Source organism: Choloepus didactylus, chromosome 3 (assembly GCF_015220235.1).
Source record: "Choloepus didactylus isolate mChoDid1 chromosome 3, mChoDid1.pri, whole genome shotgun sequence".
NCBI lineage: Eukaryota > Metazoa > Chordata > Mammalia > Pilosa > Megalonychidae > Choloepus > Choloepus didactylus.
The window spans coordinates 165,089,960-165,100,865 of record NC_051309.1 but is presented as its reverse complement, the minus strand read 5'-3'; the positions used below and the strand labels follow the sequence as shown (position 1 = coordinate 165,100,865).

Genomic DNA, 10,906 nt, shown 5'->3' with positions numbered 1-10,906 from the left:
ACCTACCTCCTGTTTCCCCTCTTGGCCCTGGGTGAACATGTGAATGTCCTACTGCTAGAGCTGACCCCAGTCAGTCAGGAGCTCAATAGTAAGGATCATTACTATTGGGATGGCCAGGAGGTCTGGTGAAAACCAAGAGAGGTGTGGGAGAGGTTTGCCCCAGTCGCTGATTGATAATAAGGTTGTGTGTGTGTGTGTGTGTGTGTGAATTGTCCATAGAGATTTTATAAATAATGATAGAACCAACTAAAAATTGGTCTGCTTTGTGTTATCACCATGCCGCTAGCAATTCCAAACAGTGTCAGTGATAATATACTCATCCCTGCCAGGATGGCCAACTCTCATGCTCCATCCTTTTCCTCATTCAGTGCTGCCCGAGAGCCTCAAAGCACATGAAAAAAATAGAGTGCTGTGGTCAAGAATGCAGGCTTTGAAGTTAAACATCCTGGTTAGAATCCTATGTCTGCTGAGCTGTGTGAGCTTCACAAGTTACTTAACATCTCCAACCCCCAGTTTCCATTATCATAAAATATTGGTATAATATTTCCTGTTGTTTTTGTGAAGATATAAACAGAGAAACTATGTGAAAGCTCTTGGTAAAGTGGTATAGAAATGTCTTATTATTTGGGATTAAATAGATTTGTACTTGAGGCTCCCCAAATATGGCATGTGTTTTCACTCTTCCATGTTTTTACATATGTTGTACTCTCTTTATGGAATGCCTGCCCTCTTCTGTACCTGTCAAGCTCTTACTCCTCTTTATCCCTATGATCTGTATCTTCCAGACCTCTCCAGTTTGTTGTTTCAAAATAAGGCCATGCTTCCTTTCAAAATCCAAATTAAGTTGGCCAAAGCCCCTACCCAACAAGTTATAGTATGAGGTCTGTCTTTTCTTGGGTTTTTCCTCCCATGGAACCCAAAGGATCACCTTCACTTCCTCATGAATCAGTTCCCCTTGCCACTCACCTACTACCATCCCCCAGGAGTTCAGACCGTGCCTCAAGGCTGGACTCCACATGGCCACAGTCAGCCCTTGATCCTGCTACCAGGTGAAGACTTGGTGCTGCTGAGAGTCTTGCTAGAGCACCAGGAATCCCGCATGGAAGCTCCTTCTCTCAGGGTCGAGTCAGCAAGGGGGAGATGTGGGCAGCTGGCAGTGCTCACAGCAGAACAGCCTGGCACCAAGGGCACAGCTCTTAGCACCCCTTCTTTCAGTTGGCATGTACTATCATTCCCCCAGAGTGAACCACCCATGGTGCCAGGTACCTGAGCCAGAGGGGCTCGAGCATCATTCCCTTCCCGTGTCCTAGGCCTCGGGTTGAGTCCTGCTTACCAGTCCAGATCCCTTCCGTTGTACTTAGTGCATTTCCCAGATCAATCAGTGCCTCTGTGCAAAATTAGAAAATAATCCTGTGCCCTTGATGAGTCTCTTAATGCACATTACCTTGTTATTTTACCCGCATGAATGAAAACTTGAACTACTTTCAAAATGACTTGAGTGCATCTCCTAGGTCCAGCTTGATCAAGTTATCAGCCACAAAGCCAAGCCACTGGGCACCTCTTATGCTAGGAATTGCCAACGTATCGTGGGATATCTCTGGGAGGTTTGGTCAGGAATCTGGCAAAGCCTTAGGATGTTAGCCAGCCTCTGCCCCTCTCCATGCATCCTCTGGTAAAGCTGGACAGACATTCACTAAAGCAAATGAAATCTGATTCTGGCTTATCATAGAGGATGAGTTAAAAGGAATTTTTAAAAAAACAAGGCCATGAATCAGATGGAGGCTTTTGGCCTGAGGCTGTCTTCTGGACCCACCCCTTCCCCATCTGGTTAACTCAGGCCACAGCTCTGCCTCCGATGCCCACAAACTCTTGTAGTCTTTGTTTCTCATTCTTAGCGATAAAACTTCCCCTCTGCCACAAGGAATGTGTAACACGACCCAGGTACAGCAGATGGGAGTGTGGGGTAGTGATATATTAGCAAAGCAGTGAAAGTGGTGATGATCACCCTTTGTTAATGTTTAAGCTTCTTCAAGGTCCAATTTCTATACATGAGCTCCTAGGCAGACACAACCCAAGAGCTGAGCTTGGAAACAAATGGACCAATGAGGAGAGAACAGTTGTCCAGAGTCTCGGGGCTCTGTGCTGCTGGCCTCTATTTCTAAACATGGAACAGAAAAGCGGTGAGTTATCCTGGAGTCAGAGAGAAAGCGAGAAAATCTTCTGAGAATGGTGCTGTAAGAGAAGAGGCACCTGCAGCTTGCCTGTTTTAACTGCTCCAGTCGCACGTTTTACAACTGGCTCTGAACCTACACTGGTAAGCAGACCAGAGAAAAAGGAACGATTTGGGTTTGGTGCTTTTTCAGTATTTTTTCTTAAAAGAAACATTATAAAACTGAACATCTGAAATGCTTTTGGATTCACACCCACTGTCTGTGGAACAGCTTGAAGCTGACTAGATTAGCTCATTGAAACACTCTGGGGTGGGCACAGACACTGCCCACACAGAAGAGGCTGGCACCAGCCAAGCTCAAAGAGATCAGATTTCTGCAAACAATTTCTTCTCTTTTCATTTTCCCTCCTCACGTCAATTTGGGCTGCTCATCTCCATCTTTATCTGGGTATTGAAGGCAGCTTCGTCCATTCTTGCCAGGCCCTCACACAAAGCTTCCATGACAGAACAATGTTGACCACTCTGCCTCTTTGGACAGGTCCTGGGAGTCACACTCCCACTCTCTGTCCTTCCCCTTCATTAAATAATGCTGGTATTTTTACATATCTGAACAGGCTGCTGCGCAAGCCTCCTTCGCCTCACCAGCTCACTTCCTGCCAGCTCTTGTTTTCGCGCTCCCTCTTCTCTCTCTGATAACCAATCGCTCTGACAGAATGGGTCTTATGTAACACGCCTCCCCATCATTCACAGCAAGGGGGGCTTCCAAGCCCTGGCTGAAGCACGAACATCTATATATTCCACTTGCAGGAGCACACATCGTGCTGGGCTCCCTGGCTCTGCTCCAGGGCTGTGAGAGGAGAGGCACAGCTGACTAAAGTTCAGTCTGGCCTTGCACCCTGTTTGTCCCTACCTCCACTACCTGGTCAAAGGTTACATGAACAATGGTCACATAATTGCCATTTAATCTCTTTTCAGAGATTTCAACTGCCTCCAAATTGTTTTGGCTAATAAAAACTAAGGAGATTTGCAAGAAACTCCAGATGCATTTGAAACTGGGGAATTGCACAGCATGAAGGCGGATGAAACTTAATTCAAATAAACATAAGGTAATGCACGTGGGCAAAAGTTACCTAAGCTGTGAGCGCAGATCTCTGAGCTCCAAATTTGCAGCCACTCTGAGAAAGGAGACATGGGAGTAGTTCATAATGGATAAAGTGGACACAGCAGCCAAAGAATGCCCCAAGGTGACTACTACTTGGCAAAGAAAACTGGATCTCATTTCACAAGGACCCCATCAGTGACCTAACCTGGAACCTGTGTCCTGGTTCCATTCCATAATGTCTCACCCTGCTTACCGGTGTGGGAAGACAATGACAGCGAGATGTGGTTCCCAGATTCTGGTGATCTCCAGCCTCCCCTGCAGGCCCAAAGCCCCTCATGCCATGGAGGAGAAAGGCAGACATGGTCACAAGCCCCCCTTGTGTGTGTTTGGCCTGCCCAGTGGTTCATGGAGACAAATCATTATTTGGCTAACAACCTGAAAGGCCAAACTGGGCAGGTGAAGGGTAGCTCTGTGTTGCACAGTATATACTCTCCAGAAATTCCAGTTGCATGAAAGTCAGTCACTGAAAATTGTTTCCAAGAACTGAACCCATCTCTCCTCTTCTGCTGTCAGCCCTGATTCTGCCCTGGGGTCTCTCTCCACCGGTCTGCTGACAAGTAAAGGCCACTTCCCAATTCTCTGCTGCCCTGGTGCCACCGAAACAAGCATGCCACTCTAACTTTAGGCTTTTAAAAGATCCTTTATTCATAACAATACTGGAAATGGAGTCATTCATTTATGCATCAAATACTTGTCACTGACTCTGTATAAGATAGTATACCAGGCATTGTAGGAGATAAAGATTTAGCAGCCAACTTGAAAAGAGAAACTGCACACAATTTGCAGTGTTTGCAAGAGCAAACAAAGCAAATAAAATGATCGGAAGAACAATTTGTCTTGGGACTGATGCTAACCTGGAATTTTTCCTGAGAGGTCCTAATGAAGAGGAGACTGAGCAATATGATAAACAAGGAATTGATCAGTGCTTCTCAGTGGTTAGCATACGTGCAGATGGCTGGAAGATCTGATGCAGAAGCTCTGGGCTGGGGCCTAAGAGTCTGCGTGTCTCTCAAGCTCCCAGGTGACACTGATGGAGCTAGTCCTCAGACCACACTCTCGTCTTACTTCCGCTGGGCTGTGTCTTATATGAGCATCTGTGTTCTAATGTCCATATGCACATCTATAAAAAGAGTATGGAAATAATTAGAATAATCAAAGTTACAGAGTCAGAATCTGGCATACAGGCTTCCTGGGCATGGGGTGGGGTAAGGAATGGGCAGTTAATGTTTATATTGTACAGAGTTTCTATCTGGGTTGACCATAAAGTTTTTCTGGTTTTTTTTTTTTTTTTTTTTTTTTTGGTTTTTTTTTGACAGCAGCACATGTCTTTATTTATAATGATAGGGGGCAAACATGAATAAAGTTTTAAGTCTGTGTATTTCATACTTATACCATTTCTTAAGAGCTTAAGACATGGAAAAGAATTTAACAAAAATAACAATCATCATCTATGGGTTTTTCTCCATTAGAAAAGAAAATAATTATTTATACTAGGGATCACAAAAGGAAATGAACATAATCTTGCAATTCTAGAACACAAAATTAAACTTCATGGTAAGGGATTCTTAAATTTTCAAAGAGTGGAAAAAAGAAAAATGAAAAGAAAAATTGAGAACAATTTAGGACTGTATTTCTCAAATTTAGCTCCTTCCACAGACATAGACATATTCTTGGGGGAGGGGGCTACAAGATTTCTATGAGAATTTTTTAATTTTGAGTTTTAATTTTGATGATACTCTAAATCAAATTAATACACACTCACTTAGGGTTACCTGGACAAGCATCTGATATAAGAATATTACCACATGATTGCAGCATCTGCACTTGTGTCTCTGACCCCTGTGGCACTGAGTGAAGACTAACAGTGCTTAACTTTTCCTGCAGAGTTTCTCAACTTGGGACCTCAGACGTTTCATGGAAATGTTGCACATTTCCCATGAGTACTTTAAGTTGTCAAGGCTGAGAACACTGGCTCAGGGCAATGATTCTCAAAATGGGATAAGGTAGGGTGAAGGGAGATATGCATGTAGCTTGAAAAAACACATTTAAGAAGCTGTTGATCTCATAATGCAAACTCTAGAAACAAGCTCAGGAAAATAATTTTGGTTGAGGGGTAGTACTGAAGATCAAATATAGATTTTTCCTAGGGGACTTGGAATAAACATGGTTGTTGTTGAGAAACACTGGTTTAGAGATAGAGATGGCTGGCACATGGAAAATAGTCAGTAACAAAAACATGTCCAAAAGAACATCTTTTGGGTCAATGGATGAATCCTAAATCAGAACTTATCATGGTCTTTAGGAACCCAAAAGTTCAGTCTAGAAGAAACCCAAAACAGTCCATCAATCTATTCAGCCTCATGGTGGGGAGAAAGTTGGCCTACTTTTTAATCTGATCCAAAAGAAGAAGAAAAGCTTTCCCCCATGCCCAAACTCCACTCCCCCATTATTATTGTTGTTGTTGTTGTTGTTGTTACTATATTTCAGAATTTAAGTAAACAATTGCTGTAGCTGGGTAAGAATGGCCCCAGGTCCATCCACCAAGAAATGCTGTCATTGTTGGTGACACCATGCAGTTCCCAAGGGGGCGTCTTTGGGGTCTGCTCTGTAATTATTTTAGAGCTTCAATTTGCTATAGCCAGGTCTCCAGTTCCCCACTCTTTTGCATATTTATTAAATCAGAGCATCTACCTATACAATCTTTTCCAATAAAGACCCAAGGTACCATTGTTGCCCCTGTGGGTTGTTGGAAATAATCTTGAATCACATTTGGTGTCACTGGTGGCTGTGATATCAACAAATTCCAGAAGTCCTTGTCTGAAGGCATTTGACAGAGGATCTCTTAGATCCTTCTGCAGTATGGGCAGGTGGGCTTGATGGACACAACCACCTTCCCAGGGAGGATTTTGCTATTCTCACAGCGGCCCAGACGGCTGGCTCTTTTAAAGGAAACTCCTTGGAGGAGGCAGTGATCATAAAGTTTCCATCGTGGATGATGGTGATGGTAGCACAACATTGTGAACGTAGTTTACAGCACTGAATTATATATGTGAATGTGGTTAAAAAGGGAAATTTTAGGTTGTTTGTATGTTACTAGAATAAAAATTTTGAAGCAAAATATAGGACTGTACAACACAGTGAACCTTATTATAAATGATGTGTTATAGCTAGTACAATTATAAAAATGTTCTTTCATGAATTGTAACAAATGTTTGACACTAATGCAAGGTGTTAATAGGGTGATATGTGGGATCTCTGTGTCTTATGCATGATTATTCTGTAAACCTACAACTTCTCTAACAAAAAATTTTTTTTTAATTTGAGAAAAAGGAGTATGGGCCAGTGATATAGCAACGAAAAGCAATTCAACCCTAGCAATGCAATGGGATGTTAATTTGACACTCAGGTAGCTGCCTCCCAACCAATCTGGTATTACCCAGGAATAGTTTCCAGAGTATCTGGAGGAGTGAGCAGATTGAATACATATTTTTAATTTTTCTTAAATGTTGTTTGTCTGAGTCTAACTTCTTATATTGCTAGGTAGTTATAAACTCAAGATAGTTCTCCCCAACAAATGCCAGGAAGGCAGCTTGGAGGCCCATAGGATACAGCCAGGCCCATCTGCCACAGTGGAAGCCGAGGAGCCTGGGAAGGTGTGCCCTCACTTAAGAAGGACAGGATGTGGGTAGGATGAGGAGGGGAATAAAGAACTTTCCAGATGAAGCAAAGAGCTTGCATAAAGTCACAAAACAGGAGGAAGCATGTAGAGTGCACAGAAGCCACTTAGTTTGCCTAGAATGCTCTCCTGACTGGGACGTGCATGGCCCGCTCCCTCACCTTGTTGGGGTCTGCTCAATTGTTGCCTCCTCAGACCACCGGTCTAAAAAAGCCTCCTGCACTCATCAGGACTTGCTATCCCCTTACCCTGCTTCGCTGCACTCATCACTATCAGATGTCCAATCAGATATTGAAGAAAATGCATTTTAAACAGAGGATGCAGCAAGCATAGAGCCCTGAGCCAGGAACAAGCTGCTCGAGCACAATGAATGAGGATGAGTCAGAACGTGCCATCAGGGAGGACGCCGAGGACCATGAGGGACACTGTGGCAAGGACTTTGCATTCTGCCTCCATCAGCACTTGCGCACGGTTACCACCAATGCTTTGTGGCGTAGAGCAGTACCATTTGTTTCTCACACCACATCTGTGGGTCAGTGGGGACAGTCCTCATCCATGTTTCTCATTCTAGGGCAAGAATGGAAGAAAATCAGCTCCTGGGGTAGATGCTGCTCCTAGCAGTGACAGAAGTACAAAAGGGCAAGCCCAACAGGCACATTTCAAGCATCTGCTGGAGTCAAGTCCACCACCATCCCACTGGCCAAAACACATGACACAACTAAGTCAAAATCAAAGGGTGGGGAATCCACCCCAGCCACCAGGAGCTGTGGCCAGGTTATGGGGACTAAGTGTGATAGGGAGCCAGAGGAGTGACCTGACCAGATGCACAGTTTTTGAAGTTCTCTGTGATTATTGCATGAAGAATAGAGTCTAAGGGGGCATGGGTGGAACAGAGAGACCCTACCAGAATATATCAACAATGAACACCAGCTCCCTGAGGCCTGCTGCATGCCCAGCAGCTAAAGGAATATGAGAGAAGTGAAAGACTCAGACCCTATCCACTAGGCATGGAAAGCCAGGAGAAAAGGGAAGCATGCTTGGTTTTTATTCCCAGGTGCCTTAGTTTCCTTGGGCTTCCATAACAAAGTACACTGATGTGGTGGCCTCAAACAATAGAAATTGTCCCAAGGCTAATAAGTTTGAAATCAAGGTGTTGGCTGGGCTCTGCTCCCTCTGAAACCTGTAGGGGCATCCTTCCTTGCTTCCTAGCTTCCAGTGGGTTCTAGTGATCCCTGACACTCCTTGGCTTGTAGGTGCCTCACTGCAACCTCTGCCTCCCTCTTCACGGGGCCTTCCCCGCCGTGTCAGCCTGTGTCCCTTTTCCTCTTCTTAGAAGGGCATTGGTGCTATTGGACTAGGGCCCACCCTACCCCAGTGTGACCTCATCTTAGCTAATTCCATCTGCAACAACCCTGTTTCCAAACAAAGTCGCATTCACAGGCCCAGGGTTAGGATTTCAACGTATCTGCTTAGGGTACACAATTCAGTCCGTAACCCTGGCACCCCCCAGCCCTAGCACAGACAGCCTAGGTGGGGACAGACACAGAGGAAGGAAGCAGGAGTCTCTCACCACAGCACCAGGGTGGCAGACAAAGGCAGCTAGGAATGTCATGGGAGTGGAAATGGCCACTTGGACCAGATGTGAACAGCAAATCCCTAACGGTTCTAACTGCATGTTCGGTGTTCAGAATGAAGGCAGAAAGGAAGAGGAGAATTTTGCCTCATTTTAGCTGTAAAAATAAGGCAGCAGGATGGTGAGTCAAAAAAAAAAAAAAAAAAAAAAAAAAGGCGGCTGGCTTCACACCCTCCAGAAAGAAATGAAAGGCTTCCCACCTCTTCCCATCCCACTTAAACCCTGTGTATGTCATGTCTTAGATTTCCTGATGGAGATGGCAAAATGAGATGCTCTGAGAAAGCAGCGTTTTGGAAAGCAGGCTGTTTCATAAAAGGAACAAACAGTAACTAGGAGTTTTTAATCTGTGGAGAAATGAACACGCTTTCTACTAGAGGGCTTCGAGTAGAAGCTGTAGGAAATATTGGGGTAGAGAAATTCCTGAATTGGGCAGGCGCAGAGTGGGGGCTGCCTCAGGAATCCTACAGGTCTGTTGGAAGTGGCTCTGGATCCTGAATAACAGAATAGAGCTAGTTAGCTGCCAGCTGAACAGACAACAGCATTTATCAAATACCTTCTCTTTGCAGCACCATGGAGGTTTACAAAAGAAAAGGGTTTTAAGGTCAAAAAGGAAATCCACATTATTCAAGATTTCATATTAACATAAAATAGCAAAAAATGAACACACTTAACCAGAAAGGATATATAAGGCATAAAATGGCTCTGATCAAGTCATAAAACTTTCAACTTTCATTTTTTTCTTCATCTTCAGACTGGGGCGTTTGAAATTCTATGATCCATAAAAGAACACCTTGCAAGAAACTCCAAAAAATGTCAAAACAAAAACAAGAAACTGAGGGCATCAATGGAATGCAGTGAGGAATGAAAAAAGAAATAGAAAAGAGATTTTATCAACAGTTGGCACTGCCCTTCAATGAGAAAAATGTGCACCCTTGAAATGGACGGCATGGAGCACTTGATAAAATTGTAGTAAGTACTTAACTGGCAAACCAGGTATCAATAAATCTCCCGGATGGGTTGTGATCCACCTAGGAATTTCGAATGAATTCATGGGCAGAATTGTGGTGCTGTCAACTGTAAAGTGAAACCAGTTGTTGGAACAGCTGTTGTGGTAGAGGACAGGCAGGTTGCCAGCGTTAGCCTTCTACATTGCAGAGGGACCATGGAGACCACCAACTGGTTGTCTCTCCCTTCCATGCTAGCCAAGCTGGCAGGATCTTTATAATTAAAGCACAGAATTGTGGGGAGCTCAACTCAGCACAATCGACAGAAGCAAAAACAGTATACAGGTTCTGGACAGAGAAATCCGATCAAATTATCAGAGCTCTTAAGGCTACATGGAGAGAGGAGAGCAAGTCATTTCTTAAATTTTACACATACCTTTGACAATTTACAATTTGAGTCACCATAGGATTAAGGGACTCTTTGAAATGGACAGATAACTGAATTTCAACATAGGAAAACCAGGTACTATGAGTTATTTCTTTGTCAAAATGTAAGGGTTCTCAAAGATCAGGAGAAGCTGGTCTTGGTGCCTAATTTTATAAAGATATTTGAAGAACTAGATGCACAGTGAAATTTTCAAGGTTGTAGATGACCCCAAGACCTTCTAAGATATAAAATGCTGAGTCAATGAGGGTAGAGGCTTTTGAGGGTAAGCAGAAAATAGTGGAGGAATTTCAGTGTGTGCAAGTTCAAGTTAAAGCACCTTGGGAACAAAACAGTTGTAGAATAACCTAAGAACTAGCCATAAAGCCAAGAGGAGACCTTGGGAGTTATTTGCTTTCCTGAAAACATTAAGCCTAATGCAGGACAGTAGCTTCAAACACAGTAAAATGCCAGACATTCCATAAATATTTGTTTAATGAATGAAATGCTGAACCATCAGGAAGACAAAAAATAGAAAATTTGTCTTAACCTTGAACAAAACTATTCTCGGTAGCAGGATGTTAAAATGGGACTCTTCCAGTTTTGGTTTCAGCTAAAGCACAAAAACAATAACTGCTATTACATTCCAAAGTAAGACCATCACACAGGACTTTTTTTTATTATTATTATTAAATTCAGTTTTATTGAAATACATTCACACACCATACAATCATCCATGGTATACAATCCACCGTCCACAATATGATAACATAGTTATGCGTTCATCACCACAATCTATCTCTGAACATTTTTCTTACATCAGAAAGAACCAGAACAAGAATAAAAAATAAAAGTGAAAAAAGAACACCCAAATCATCCCCCCATCCCACCCCATTT

General features: G+C 43.4%; 1 long non-coding RNA gene across 1 annotated transcript; it reads left to right on the top strand.

Moving 5' to 3' along the window:
- Positions 1–2,117: 2,117 nt before the first annotated feature.
- Positions 2,118–9,479, top strand: LOC119528868. Its single transcript, XR_005215777.1, has 3 exons — positions 2,118–2,314; positions 3,146–3,276; positions 9,393–9,479. It is a non-coding gene; the product is annotated as an uncharacterized LOC119528868 (long non-coding RNA).
- The last annotated feature ends 1,427 nt before the right edge of the window (positions 9,480–10,906 follow it).